Below are 13,576 nucleotides of genomic sequence, written 5' to 3' on the forward strand. Positions count from 1 at the left end.
AGGTCTGTTTTAGACAGAGTATAAAGGTGCTGTTTTAAATTATCCTTGGGGTATTTTTACCAAAATATTTTACAGACATTTCATTAAGAACCCAAGGAACCATATCAACTGTGGTGAAATGGAAATAATATGTCCCCTTTAAAGCGAATATGTCCCCTTTAAAGCGTTTTCGTGTGTCATGGCGAGAAGATTTGACGCCCCGCCACAGTCAGACGGTGTGTCGAAAAGTTGTTTCTTTGATAACTTTAGATCTCCATCTTGTTGTGATGCCACCCGTCTAAATTTTAAATTGATGTGATGAAAGCTCTCCGACAAATAAATCAAAGCGCACGATGTACAAAAACAAGACATTTCCTGATGCCACCAGGGGGCGCTTTCCTTTTAAGTCATGATTTCTAGGTAGATGTCTTCCGGTCGCGACTCTTGTCTTATATGTGTAGTTTGGAGTCGATTGGACAAAATATGTCTAAGTTACAGAAGCTCGCTTATATTGGCGTTTAGTCGAACTTTGAGACCTCACCACGGTCACACGGTATGATGAAAAGTTTAAATATTGATAACTTTAGATCTTCATCTTGTTTTGTAGAGTCTCATCTAATTTTTAAGTTGATCTGATGAAAGCTCTCCGAGTAGTACATAAAAACATAACACGTCTTAAAAACAAGACATTTCCTGTTGCCACCAGGGGGCGCTGTGATTGTAAGTCACAATTTCTGCAGTGATGTCTTCTGGTCGCGACTCTTGTCGTATGTGTCTAGTTTGGACTCAATTGGACAAACTATGTCTGAAATATGGAAGCTTGTGTTTTGATGGCGTTTCATCAAACTTTAACGCCAGACCACGGTCAGACGGTTTTGCTAAAACGTAATCCTTCAATAACTTTAGATCTCCAATTTGTTGTGATGACGATCGTCTAAATTTGAAGTTGATCTGATGAAAGCTGTACGACAAGTACATCAAAGAAAAAATATGGAATATGACCAAAATGGCCACTAAAGTCAAACTGGCGGGCTTCCTGTTGCGTTATTCATAATGCACTGATGGACTTTTTTGTGCATCTAGTCATGATACACAATAGTCTTTGTTTTTTTTGAGGATCGGTGAATGCTAAATGAGGGGCTTTTCCGTAGGTGGCGCTCTTGAGCCATTTTGCCACGCCCTTTTCAAAATACTCCAGAATACGTAAATTTTCGCCGCCTTCGAATTTACAGCAAACTCCTACAACTTTTTGAGCACATTAAAGCCCTCAAAAAGCCAATTCATTTAAGCTAAGAAAAATAATAATAATAATAATAATAATAATCATTTCAATTTCAATAGGGCCTCCCACCGATTTCGGTGCTCGGGCCCTAATAATCTTTTCAATTTCAATAGGTCCTCTCACCGATTTCGGTGCTCGGGCCCTAACTAGGGCTACGTTGTAGCACTAACGGGCCCGAGCACAGGCAATTTCTATTCTGTTGCGGTCGGTGAAAAGAGAACGTTCAATGACCAAGCGCTCGTCTCTGCGTTGCATGCGTTTGTGCACTGCGGCAAGGATTATTGCTTCACTTCCTGTAGCCAGCAGGAGGCTCTATGAACTAGAGGTAAGTAACCTTGAAACCATACAACCAAACCTATTGCTTTAACTATCACCATATACTTACATGCCTCAAGGCTTTTTTAATATAAAATTGTTATAAAAGTTACAGTTTATTTAACACGTCTAATGAACACATTGAAGCAAGTTAACTGCAGAGTCGTATGTTTGGCTGTGACTTTGTTTTATTTTAATAAGTTAATATCAATACGCTACATGTGTAAGTTGCATGTGATAATAACTATGTTTCACCATTATTCTGATACAGGCTGATATATCCACCATTACTATTTTCACATCGTTAATTTAGTCTGTCATGGAGTTGTAGAGTCAATTAGACAGTATAGATAAGATTATAATGTACACACATCAGTGTTGTAAACACTTCTCCAGTTAATTATATAATTATGTTTTCACACTGAGGGAAGTGGAGAGACTTGATGTGGACTGTTATCAACAGCTCTGTGGGAGATCATCACCTTGAATATTACAGATGAGGTAGAAAGACATTTTATCTATGTGTACAATGTTGTATTTCCTTCTCACGTTTTATCAAAAGCGATTTAAAGTATGTGCATTTAACCATTAGTATACAAACCCAGACCCCAGTACATCGGTTCTATCTGAAATATGTGGTGCTTCATACACAACACAAAACATTCATAACAGTGCGCTTCTGCTCCTCATTAATGCAGCTCCTGATGTCCTCAGCAGCAACATGGTGGAGATTTGCAGCTTCATGCTGGTCAACTGGAAGACAACTGATTAAGATTAAAAGATTAAGATTAAGATCCATTTATTCGTCCCAAACACATGCACAGACATGCAAAGGCACACTCATGCAGGTAGGGAAATTTAATCTCTGCTTTTTACCCATCTGGTGCAGGACACACAGAGCAGTGAGCGACCATGTACGGCGCTCACGGAGCAGATGTTGGGGGAGTGAGGTGCCTTGCTCAGGGGCACTAGAGAGGGTAGGGAGACTCTTGGATTTTTGGACAGATCAATCCAGGTTTGTCTTTTGTTGTCTCTCCGTGGAGTCGAACCGGAGACGAACCAGAGACCTTCTCTGCCCATAGTCCAAGTTTCTGCCCTCTTCACATCACTCCATACGTTGCTCCCTTAACTACAGATGGCCTGCGAATGTCATGGAGTTTTACAGTGAATTAGACAGTTTAGATATGATTTTAATCTCCACACATCAGTGTTGTAAACAGTTCTCAAATTAATTATATAATTATGTTTTCACACTGAGAGAAGTGGAGAGACTTGATGTGGACTGTTATCAATAGCTCTGTGGGAGATTATCACCTTGAATATTACAGATGAGGTAGAAAGACATTTTATCTATTTTTACAATGTTGTATTTCTTTCAGTACTTTTATCAAAAGCGACTTAAAATATGTGCATTTAACCATTAGGATACAAACCCAGACCACAGTACAACGGTTCTATCTGAAATCTGTTGTGCTTCATACACAACTCAAAACATTCTTTAACAGTGCGTTTCTTCTCTTCATAGATGAGGAACTGCAGCACCTGACGTCGTCAGCAGCAACATGGTGGTCAACACGTGGACGACTGCATCATCATCAGAAGCTACACAACACTTCTAAATTCCTCCCTTAAATAAAGATGGCCTGCAACTGTTTGGTGGTGGCAGTCATTGCTAAGTGGCATGGATACAGTGCCTTGCATAAGTATTCACCCCCTTTGGACTTTTCTACATTTTGTCATGGTATAACCACAGATTAAAATTTATTTCATCGTGAGTTTATGTAATGGAACAACACAAAATAGTGCATCATTTGGAAGTGGGGGGAAATATTACATGGATTTCACAATTATTTACAAATAAAAATCTGAAAAGTGTTGAGTGCATATGTATTCACCCCCTTTACTGTGAAACCCCTAACAAAGATCTGGTGCGACCAATTGCATTCACAAGTCACATTTGCAAGTCACATAATTAGTAAATAGGGTCCACCTGTCTGCAATTTAATCTCAGTATAAATACACCTGTTCTGTGACGGACTCAGAGTTTGTTGGAGATCATTACTGAACAAACAGCATCATGAAGACCAAGGAGCTCACCAAACAGGTCAGGGATAAAGTTGTGGAGAAATATGAAGCAGGGTTAGGTTATAAAAAAATATCCAGAGCTTTGAAAATCTCTCTGAGCACCATAAAATCCATCATAAGAAAATGGAAAGAATATGGCACAACCGCAAACCTACCAAGAGGAGGCCGTCCACCCAAACTGAAGAGTCGGACAAGGAGAAAATTAATCAGAGAAGCAACCAGGAGGCCCATGGTTACTCTGGAGGAGTTGCAGAGATCCACAGCTGAGGTGGGAGAATCTGTCCACAGGACAACTATTAGTCGTCTACTCCACAAATCTGGCCTTTATGGAAGAGTGGCAAGAAGAAAGCCATTGTTGAAAGGGATCCATAAAAAATCCCGTTTGGAGTTTGCCAGAAGCCATGTGGGAGACACTGCAAACATGTGGAAGAAGGTGCTCTGGTCAAATAAGACCAAAATTTAACTTTTTGGCCTCAATGCAAAACGCTATGTGTGGCGAAAACCCAACACTGCCCATCACCCTGAGCACACCATCCCAACAGTGAAACATGGTGGTGGTAGCATCATGCTGTGGGGATGCTTCTCTTCAGCAGGTACAGGGAAACTGGTCAGAATAGAGGGAAAGATGGATGGAGCCAAATACAGGGAAATCCTTGAAGAAAATCTGATGCAGTCTGCAAAAGACTTGAGACTGGGGCAGAGGTTCATCTTCCAGCAGGACAATGACCCTAAACATACAGCCAGAGCTACAAAGGAATGGTTTGGATTAAAGAATGTTAATGTCTTAAAATGGCCCAGTCAAAGCCCAGATCTCAATCAAATAGAGAATCTATGGCAAGACTTGAAGATTGCGGTTCACAGACGGTCTCCATCCAATCTGACTGAGCTTCATCTTTTTTGCCAAGAAGAATGGACAAACCTTTCCATCTCTAGATGTGCAAAGCTGGTAGAGACATACCCCAAAAGACTTGCAGCTGTAATTGCAGCGAAAGGGGGTTCTACCAAGTATTGACACAGGGGGGTGAATACTCATGCACCCAACAGATGTCAACTTTTTTGTTCTCATTATTGTTTGTGTCCCAATAAAATTTATTTTGCACCTCCAAAGTACTATGCATGTTTTGTTGATCAAATGGGAAAAAGTTTATTTAAGTCTATTTGAATTCCAGTTAGTAACAGTACATAATGGGAAAAAGTCCAAGGGGGGTGAATACTTATGCAAGGCACTGTAAGAATTCATTTCTATCTTCATTATGGTTGGTTAAAATAATAAAAACTTATAACAACTATGTGTATCTTTTGCTTTCTGATTTGATACACTTTAGATAAGAACCCAGTGTTTAATATTTCTGCTTTGCCATAAGAGACAAAACATGGTCAATTGGTCATCACAGCTGTGTCCTTCAGGCTCGTCCGTCCCTAATAAAATGAGAGGAAACATAAAAATAATCAGATCATAATCATTTCATCTTAGGAAATAGGTAGTGTACATCATTTTCAAATTCTCTATGAACACTGTCTGTTCTAGTAAAGTTACAAGGCTATAATGTATTTATATTTAACAAAATAATTCAGGGAAGTCTGCCTGAGATTAACGATGTAAACACTAGTAGACACGGTTATTTTTCACTGTAACACGTGACAGGACATCAACACCGTGACTCTGAATAAAGAGCCTTAGGATACGTAGTGCTCCTTTGCACAGCTGCTCTTACAATGTGTAGCAAGTGCTAAATCTCCATTAGTATAATAGTAATGAAAATCACCCTACACATAATTGAACATATATTTTCCATGTGAACCGCTTTAACACAGTTCAATTCCGGAGCAAAATATAACTTATACAGTATTTATTAGAGCTAGTATTAGTAAACAGATCAAACAAATAGCAGTACAACACATCACACGTGCACCAGCATGCAGTCTCACTGTCGCTATGGAATTGTTCTTAGAGTGTGTGCCGCGCACTGTACTCTGCACAGTCAGTCCACAGTGTCTCTTTTGCTTATCATCACAGTCAGTCAGAAGTGTCCGTTTCACTTACGTAGCAGTTGAGAGATGCTTTGTTGGAGCTAGCAGGAGCTAGCTAATAGCCAGTGCTGATGTTGAGAAAGGCAGCGGCAGAGTTCACACAGGAAGAAACACGAGGGGAGAGGGGAAAAGAGCGTGGAGACACTCTAACCTGCTGAGCGAACAACGTCCACAGTAACTCCGACGCCGTCCTCTCATCCAGATTCGCCAACCGTCCTCCGGTTCCCCGTGACCCACAGCTCCGCAGCTTGTCACGCTGTAACTTTTTTCAAAGTCTTATGATGCGTTCACTTGCAGCTGTGTTCAATTGAGTTTCGTTTTTCATGTCGAGATGATGACCTCAGCTGCCAAGCAGTTAATCATCATGATGAAAAGTCACAGCAATCTTATGCCTACACTATCAATATCTTGAGACCCATTTCACACAGTTTGAAATGGTTTCGCAAAGTGGCTGAATAAAAATAGCTCCAGGTGTGAGTTGACCAAAACAATGCGGTCTAATGATGCGTTCATGGTAACTCCGTTAAAATGAATGCCGTGTTTTAATGTTATTCATCAAACTTTAAGGGCACGCCACGGTCAGACGGTGTGGCGAAAAGTTGTTTTTTTGATAACTTTACATCTTCATGTTGTCTTGAGGAGACTCATGTAATTTTTAAGTTGACCTGATGAAGGCCCTACGACAAGTAAATCAAAGTGTAAGACGTATAAAAAAAAAACATTTCCTGTTGCCACCAGGGGACGCTGTGATTTTAAGTCACGATTTCTGTACCGATGTCTTCAGGTCGCGACTCTTGTCTTATGTGTATAGTTTGGACTCGATTGGACAAAATATGTCCAAGATACAGGAGCCCGTGTTTTGATGGCGTTTAATCAAACTTTGAGGCCACACCACGGTCAGACGGTTTTGCTAAAACTTAATCCTTCAATAACTTTAGATCTCCATTTTGTTGTGATGACGATCGTCTAAATTGTAAGTTGATTTGATGAAAGCTGTAGGAGGAGTACTTAAAAGAAAAAATATCGAATATGACCAAAATGGCCACTAAAGTCAAACTGGCGGGCTTCCTGTTGCGTTATTCATAATGCACTTATGGACTTTTTTATGTATCTAGTCATGATACACAATAGTCTTTGTTTTTTTTGAGGATCGGTGATTGCTAAATGAGGGGCTTTTCCGTAGGTGGCGCTATTGAGCGGTTTTGACACACCCGTTCCCAAATACTTCAGAATACGTAAACTTGCGCACATTTCTAATTTATTGTACACTTTAGAAACTTTTTGAGCACGTTAAAGCCCTCAAAAAGCCAATTCACTGAGCGAATAAAAATAATAATAATAATAATCTTTTCAATTTCAATAGGTCCTCTCACCGATTTCGGTGCTCGGGCCCTAACTAGGGCTACGTTGTAGCACTAACGGGCCCGAGCACAGGCAATTTCTATTCTGTTGCGGTCGGTGAATAGAGAACGTTCAATGACCAAGCGCTCGTCTCTGCGTTGCATGCGTTTGTGCACTGCGGCAAGGATTATTGCTTCACTTCCTGTAGCCAGCAGGAGGCTCTATGAACTAGAGGTAAGTAACCTTGAAACCATACAACCAAACCTATTGCTTTAACTATCACCATATACTTACATGCCTCAAGGCTTTTTTAATATAAAATTGTTATAAAAGTTACAGTTTATTTAACACGTCTAATGAACACATTGAAGCAAGTTAACTGCAGAGTCGTATGTTTGGCTGTGACTTTGTTTTATTTTAATAAGTTAATATCAATACGCTACATGTGTAAGTTGCATGTGATAATAACTATGTTTCACCATTATTCTGATACAGGCTGATATATCCACCATTACTATTTTCACATCGTTAATTTAGTCTGTCATGGAGTTGTAGAGTACAGATGAGGTAGAAAGACATTTTATCTATGTGTACAATGTTGTATTTCTTTCTCACGTTTTATCAAAAGCGATTTAAAGTATGTGCATTTAACCATTAGTATACAAACCCAGACCCCAGTACATCGGTTCTATCTGAAATATGTGGTGCTTCATACACAACACAAAACATTCATAACAGTGCGCTTCTGCTCCTCATTAATGCAGCTCCTGATGTCCTCAGCAGCAACATGGTGGAGATTTGCAGCTTCATGCTGGTCAACTGGAAGACAACTGATTAAGATTAAAAGATTAAGATTAAGATCCATTTATTCGTCCCAAACACATGCACAGACATGCAAAGGCACACTCATGCAGGTAGGGAAATTTAATCTCTGCTTTTTACCTATCTGGTGCAGGACACACAGAGCAGTGAGCGACCATGTACGGCGCTCACGGAGCAGATGTTGGGGGAGTGAGGTGCCTTGCTCAGGGGCACTAGAGAGGATAGGGAGACTCTTGGATTTTTGGACAGATCAATCCAGGTTTGTCTTTTGTTGTCTCTCCGTGGAGTCGAACCGGAGACAAACCAGAGACCTTCTCTGCCCATAGTCCAAGTTTCTGCCCTCTACACATCACTCCATACGTTGCTCCCTTAACTACAGATGGCCTGCGAATGTCATGGAGTTTTACAGTGAATTAGACGGTTTAGATATGATTTTAATCTCCACACATCAGTGTTGTAAACAGTTCTCAAATTAATTATATAATTATGTTTTCACACTGAGGGAAGTGGAGAGACTTGATGTGGACTGTTATCAATAGCTCTGTGGGAGATTATCACCTTGAATATTACAGATGAGGTAGAAAGACATTTTATCTATTTTTACAATGTTGTATTTCTTTCAGTACTTTTATCAAAAGCGACTTAAAATATGTGCATTTAACCATTAGGATACAAACCCAGACCACAGTACAACGGTTCTATCTGAAATCTGTTGTGCTTCATACACAACTCAAAACATTCTTTAACAGTGCGTTTCTTCTCTTCATAGATGAGGAACTGCAGCACCTGACGTCGTCAGCAGCAACATGGTGGTCAACACGTGGACGACTGCATCATCATCAGAAGCTACACAACACTTCTAAATTCCTCCCTTAAATAAAGATGGCCTGCAACTGTTTGGTGGTGGCAGTCATTGCTAAGTGGCATGGATAAGAATTCATTTCTATCTTCATTATGGTTGGTTAAAATAATAAAAACTTATAACAACAATGTGTATCTTTTGCTTTCTGATTTGATACACTTTAGATAAGAACCCAGTGTTTAATATTTCTGCTTTGCCATAAGAGACAAAACATGGTCAATTGGTCATCACAGCTGTGTCCTTCAGGCTCGTCCGTCCCTAATAAAATGAGAGGAAACATAAAAATAATCAGATAATAATCATTTCATCTTAGGAAATAGGTAGTGTACATCATTTTCAAATTCTCTATGAACACTGTCTGTTCTAGTAAAGTTACAAGGCTATAATGTATTTATATTTAACAAAATAATTCAGGGAAGTCTGCCTGAGATTAACGATGTAAACACTAGTAGACACGGTTATTTTTCACTGTAACACGTGACAGGACATCAACACCGTGACTCTGAATAAAGAGCCTTAGGATACGTAGTGCTCCTTTGCACAGCTGCTCTTACAATGTGTAGCAAGTGCTAAATCTCCATTAGTATAATAGTAATGAAAATCACCCTTCACATAATTGAACATATATTTTCCATGTGAACCGCTTTAACACAGTTCAATTCCGGAGCAAAATATAACTTATACAGTATTTATTAGAGTTACATATGAACAAAGTGTGTATTCTTATTTTCGGTGGATATTCAACTATGTATTTGAATATGCTTTTGGATTAAAACGTGCACTACCATGACAATGAATGTTTAGTATGGAGCTATTTCACATTAAAAGTATTGCATTATAATTTAACACATTATGTATTATGTGCAATACTTTGTAAGTAATGAAAACAGGTCTGTACCTGGAGTCAGTGTTCAGTCTGGTTGGATTCAAGTTGTGTCTCACGCTGGACATCCTAGAAGAACATTGAACACAAATACACAGATATGTTAAGTCATACATGTGCCATGTTATCTGCTTAACAGACTTTTACATGGTAATAATAAAATATTAATTCAAAGTTAATCAGATCATAATCATTTCAGCTTAGGAAATAGGTAGTGCATATTAGCCTACAATTCTGTATGACACTGTCTGTTCTAGTAAAGTTACAAGGCTATGATTTACTCATATTTAACAAAAGAATTCAGTGAAGTCTGTCTGAGATTAACGATTTAAATACTGAAGGTGGGAGACACGGTTACTTTTCACTGTAACACGTTACAACACTACTCTGAAGAAAGAGCTTTAGGACACGTAATGCTCCTTTGAACAGCTGCTCTTGCAATGTAGATGTGACTTTAAACACTCAGGTTTCTCAGGTTTCAGTTAGCATCGCTAGCCCGCTAGCGAAACTAACTTACAAGCCGACACACAGTCTCCTGTCTCAGAGTCATCCGCATAAAGTAACGCTTATATCTGCTGGGTGGACCCGCTCATGTCGTTTCATGTCGGTGTTTGTCGGTAATAACCCCAATCGAATCGAAGGACAGCTACTGCACCCATGCGAAGATATTGTTAGCTTGCTTGTTAGCGAGCTAGTTAGCCTCCGGCGCTAGCGAAAAAGAAGCCGACACACAGTCTCCTGTCTCAGATTCATCCTTATAAACGAACGCTTATCTCTGCTTGGTGGACCTGGGTTCATGGCGGTTGTTTCGGTAACAGCTGGCATTCGCATCGAACCCGTTGATATACACTGAGCTGGTATGTAGCTCCCGGATTAGCGTCCCTTAGCTATCACGGCTGATTCAAAGGCACCTTGCGAATCACATCGAAATAAAATACTTAACGTGACTTACCACAGAAACGGAGGCGCAGACATCGTTACCGTGACCGTCAGGAGAAGGAGCAGAACATCAAAGTGTGTAATTTACCGGGTATGTGGGTGTAAGCCATTTCATGAGGTGTTCACTTGTAGCTGGTTGAAGCCGAACTCACAACACACAGCACAGCTTACACTGTGACGTCACGTGAATTTCAAACATCTATATCGCTTAAACGAGGGAGTTAAAATAAAATACACCCCCCTCAGAGTTGTCATGAAGGAAGAACTTAGCGATTGAGACTAAAACCAAAGTTTGAGCAATGCTGTAAAAGGTTTAATTCTCCTCTAAAGTTGGCCACCCTGTAAACACAGTCTGTTAATGCATAGATAACACAATCCATGGTCTGACACTGCCATCTAGTGACTAAATATTGCAGCACATCTGCCAGATATAGATGTTTTCATTCCTCAAACTGGAAGCCACACCACGGTCACACAGTATTATGAAAAGTTGCAATTTCGTTAACTTTAGATCTTCATCTTGTTTTGAACACATGCATCAAATTTTTACGTTGATTTAATGAAGGCCCTACGAGTAGTGAATCAAACTGTAACACATAGAAAAACAAGACATTTGCTGTTGCCACCAGGGGACGCTGTGATTTTAAGTCACGATTTCTGTACCGATGTCTTCAGGTCGCGACTCTTGTCTTATGTGTATAGTTTGGACTCGATTGGACAAAATATGTCCAAGATACAGGAGCCCGTGTTTTGATGGCGTTTAATCAAATTTTGAGGCCACACCACGGTCAGACTGTTTTGCTAAAACTTAATCCTTCAATAACTTTAGATCTCCATTTTGTTGTGATGACGATCGTCTAAATTGTAAGTTGATTTAATGAAAGCTGTAGGAGGAGTACTTCAAAACAAAAATATGGAATATGACCAAAATGGCCACTAAAGTCAAACTGGCGGGCTTCCTGTTGCGTTATTCATAATGCACTGATGGACTTTTTTGTGCATCTAGTCATGATACACAATAGTCTTTGTTTTTTTTGAGGATCGGTGAATGCTAAATGAGGGGCTTTTCCGTAGGTGGCGCTCTTGAGCCATTTTGCCACGCCCTTTTCAAAATACTCCAGAATACGTAAATTTTAGCCGCCTTCGAATTTACTGCAAACTCCTACAACTTTTTGAGCACATTAAAGCCCTCAAAAAGCCAATTAGTTTAATCGGAAAAAAATAATAATAATAACTAGGGCTACGTTGTAGCACTAACGGGCCCGAGCACAGGCAATTTTAAGTCTGTTGCGGTCGGGGAAGAGAGAGCGATCGATGACCAAGCGCACGTCTCTGCCTTGCGTGCGTTTTAAGCTCTGCAGCAAGAATAAACGCTTCACTTCCTGTAGCCAGCAGGTGGCGCTAGGATTTTAAGTCATGGTGTCCTTGTAGATGTCATCAGATCGCGACTCTTGTCTTACATGTCTAGTTTGGAGTTGATTGGACCAAATATGTCCAAGATACAGACGCTCGTGTTTTGATGGCATGTGATCAGACTTTGACTCCACGCCATGGTCAGAGTATGGTGTTTTCCTATTTTGTAGCAGGTAAAAATACCAGTTAAATGTCAACAGTTGTCTTTATTGTCGTTCTGTTATTTAATAAATGCAACAAACTATAGTTTTTATATATATTGTATAACTATATATATATATATGTATATATATAACTTTATAACCTGTGTTATCAAATGTGTTGTGCGGCTCCAGACAGATTTAAATTGGGGGAAGAGGGGACGAAATGGCTTTTTCAATAGTTACATTTTGTGTCTTGATCAAACCATGGTGTTACACTGACCTCTGGTGCCTTAATATTGGCACTACAGGTGTAATTCAATATTAAGTCACTAGAGAGCAGTGTTGGACCATTAACTACAGACATGGTGTTTTCATTTTGTTTATCAAATTTATAAGCCTCACCACGGTCACACAGATTGATGAAAAGTTTAAATTTTGATAACTTTAGATCTTCATCTTGTTTTGTACACATGCATCAAATTTTTACGTTGATTTGATGAAGGCCCTACGAGAAGTGAGTCAAACTGTAAGACATAGAAAAACAAGACATTTGCTGTTGCCACCAGGGGACGCTGTGATTTTAAGTCACGATTTCTGTACCGATGTCTTCAGGTCGCGACTCTTGTCTTATGTGTATAGTTTGGACTCGATTGGACAAAATATGTCCAAGATACAGGAGCCTGTGTTTTGATGGCGTTTAATCAAACTTTGAGGCCACACCACGGTCAGACGGTTTTGCTAAAACTTAATCCTTCAATAACTTTAGATCTCCATTTTGTTGTGATGACGATCGTCTAAATTGTAAGTTGATTTGATGAAAGCTGTAGGAGGAGTACTTAAAAGAAAAAATATCGAATATGACCAAAATGGCCACTAAAGTCAAACTGGCGGGCTTCCTGTTGCGTTATTCATAATGCAGTGATGGACTTTTTTGTGCATCTAGTCATGATACACAATAGTCTTTGTTTTTTTTGATGATCGGTGAATGCTAAATGAGGGGCTTTTCCGTAGGTGGCGCTATTGAGCGGTTTTGACACACCCGTTCCCAAATACTTCAGAATACGTAAACTTGCGCACATTTCTAATTTACTGTACACTTTAGAAACTTTTTGAGCACGTTAAAGCCCTCAAAAAGCCAATTCACTGAGCGAAGAAAAATAATAATAATAATAATCTTTTCAATTTCAATAGGTCCTCTCACCGATTTCGGTGCTCGGGCCCTAATAAGAATCATTTCAATTTCAATAGGTCCTCTCACCGATTTCGGTGCTCGGGCCCTAATAATAATCATTTCAATTTCAATAGGTCCTCTCACCGATTTCGGTGCTCGGGCCCTAATAAGAATAATAATAATCATTTCAATTTCAATAGGTCCTCTCACCGATTTCGGTGCTCGGGCCCTAATAAGAATAATAATAATCATTTCAATTTCAATAGGTCCTCTCACCGATTTCGGTGCTCGGGCCCTAATAAGAATAATA

The 13,576-nt window shown here is 39.7% G+C and overlaps 2 long non-coding RNA genes across 2 annotated transcripts; one reads left to right on the top strand and one right to left on the bottom strand.

Annotated features, from left to right (window-relative positions):
- The first annotated feature begins 7,167 nt into the window (after positions 1-7,167).
- On the top strand, positions 7,168-8,845 carry LOC128436343 (uncharacterized). The gene is made up of 2 exons (XR_008338022.1): positions 7,168-7,267; positions 7,989-8,845. It is a non-coding gene; the product is annotated as an uncharacterized LOC128436343 (long non-coding RNA).
- Positions 8,846-9,375: 530 nt separating this feature from the next.
- Positions 9,376-10,647, bottom strand: LOC128436342 (uncharacterized). Its single transcript, XR_008338021.1, has 2 exons — positions 10,553-10,647; positions 9,376-9,669 (listed from the first exon to the last, which is right to left on the bottom strand). It is a non-coding gene; the product is annotated as an uncharacterized LOC128436342 (long non-coding RNA).
- Positions 10,648-13,576: the final 2,929 nt, after the last annotated feature.

The sequence above is a fragment of the Pleuronectes platessa genome, unplaced genomic scaffold (assembly GCF_947347685.1).
Source record: "Pleuronectes platessa unplaced genomic scaffold, fPlePla1.1 scaffold_38, whole genome shotgun sequence".
NCBI classification, from domain to species: Eukaryota; Metazoa; Chordata; class Actinopteri; order Pleuronectiformes; family Pleuronectidae; genus Pleuronectes; species Pleuronectes platessa.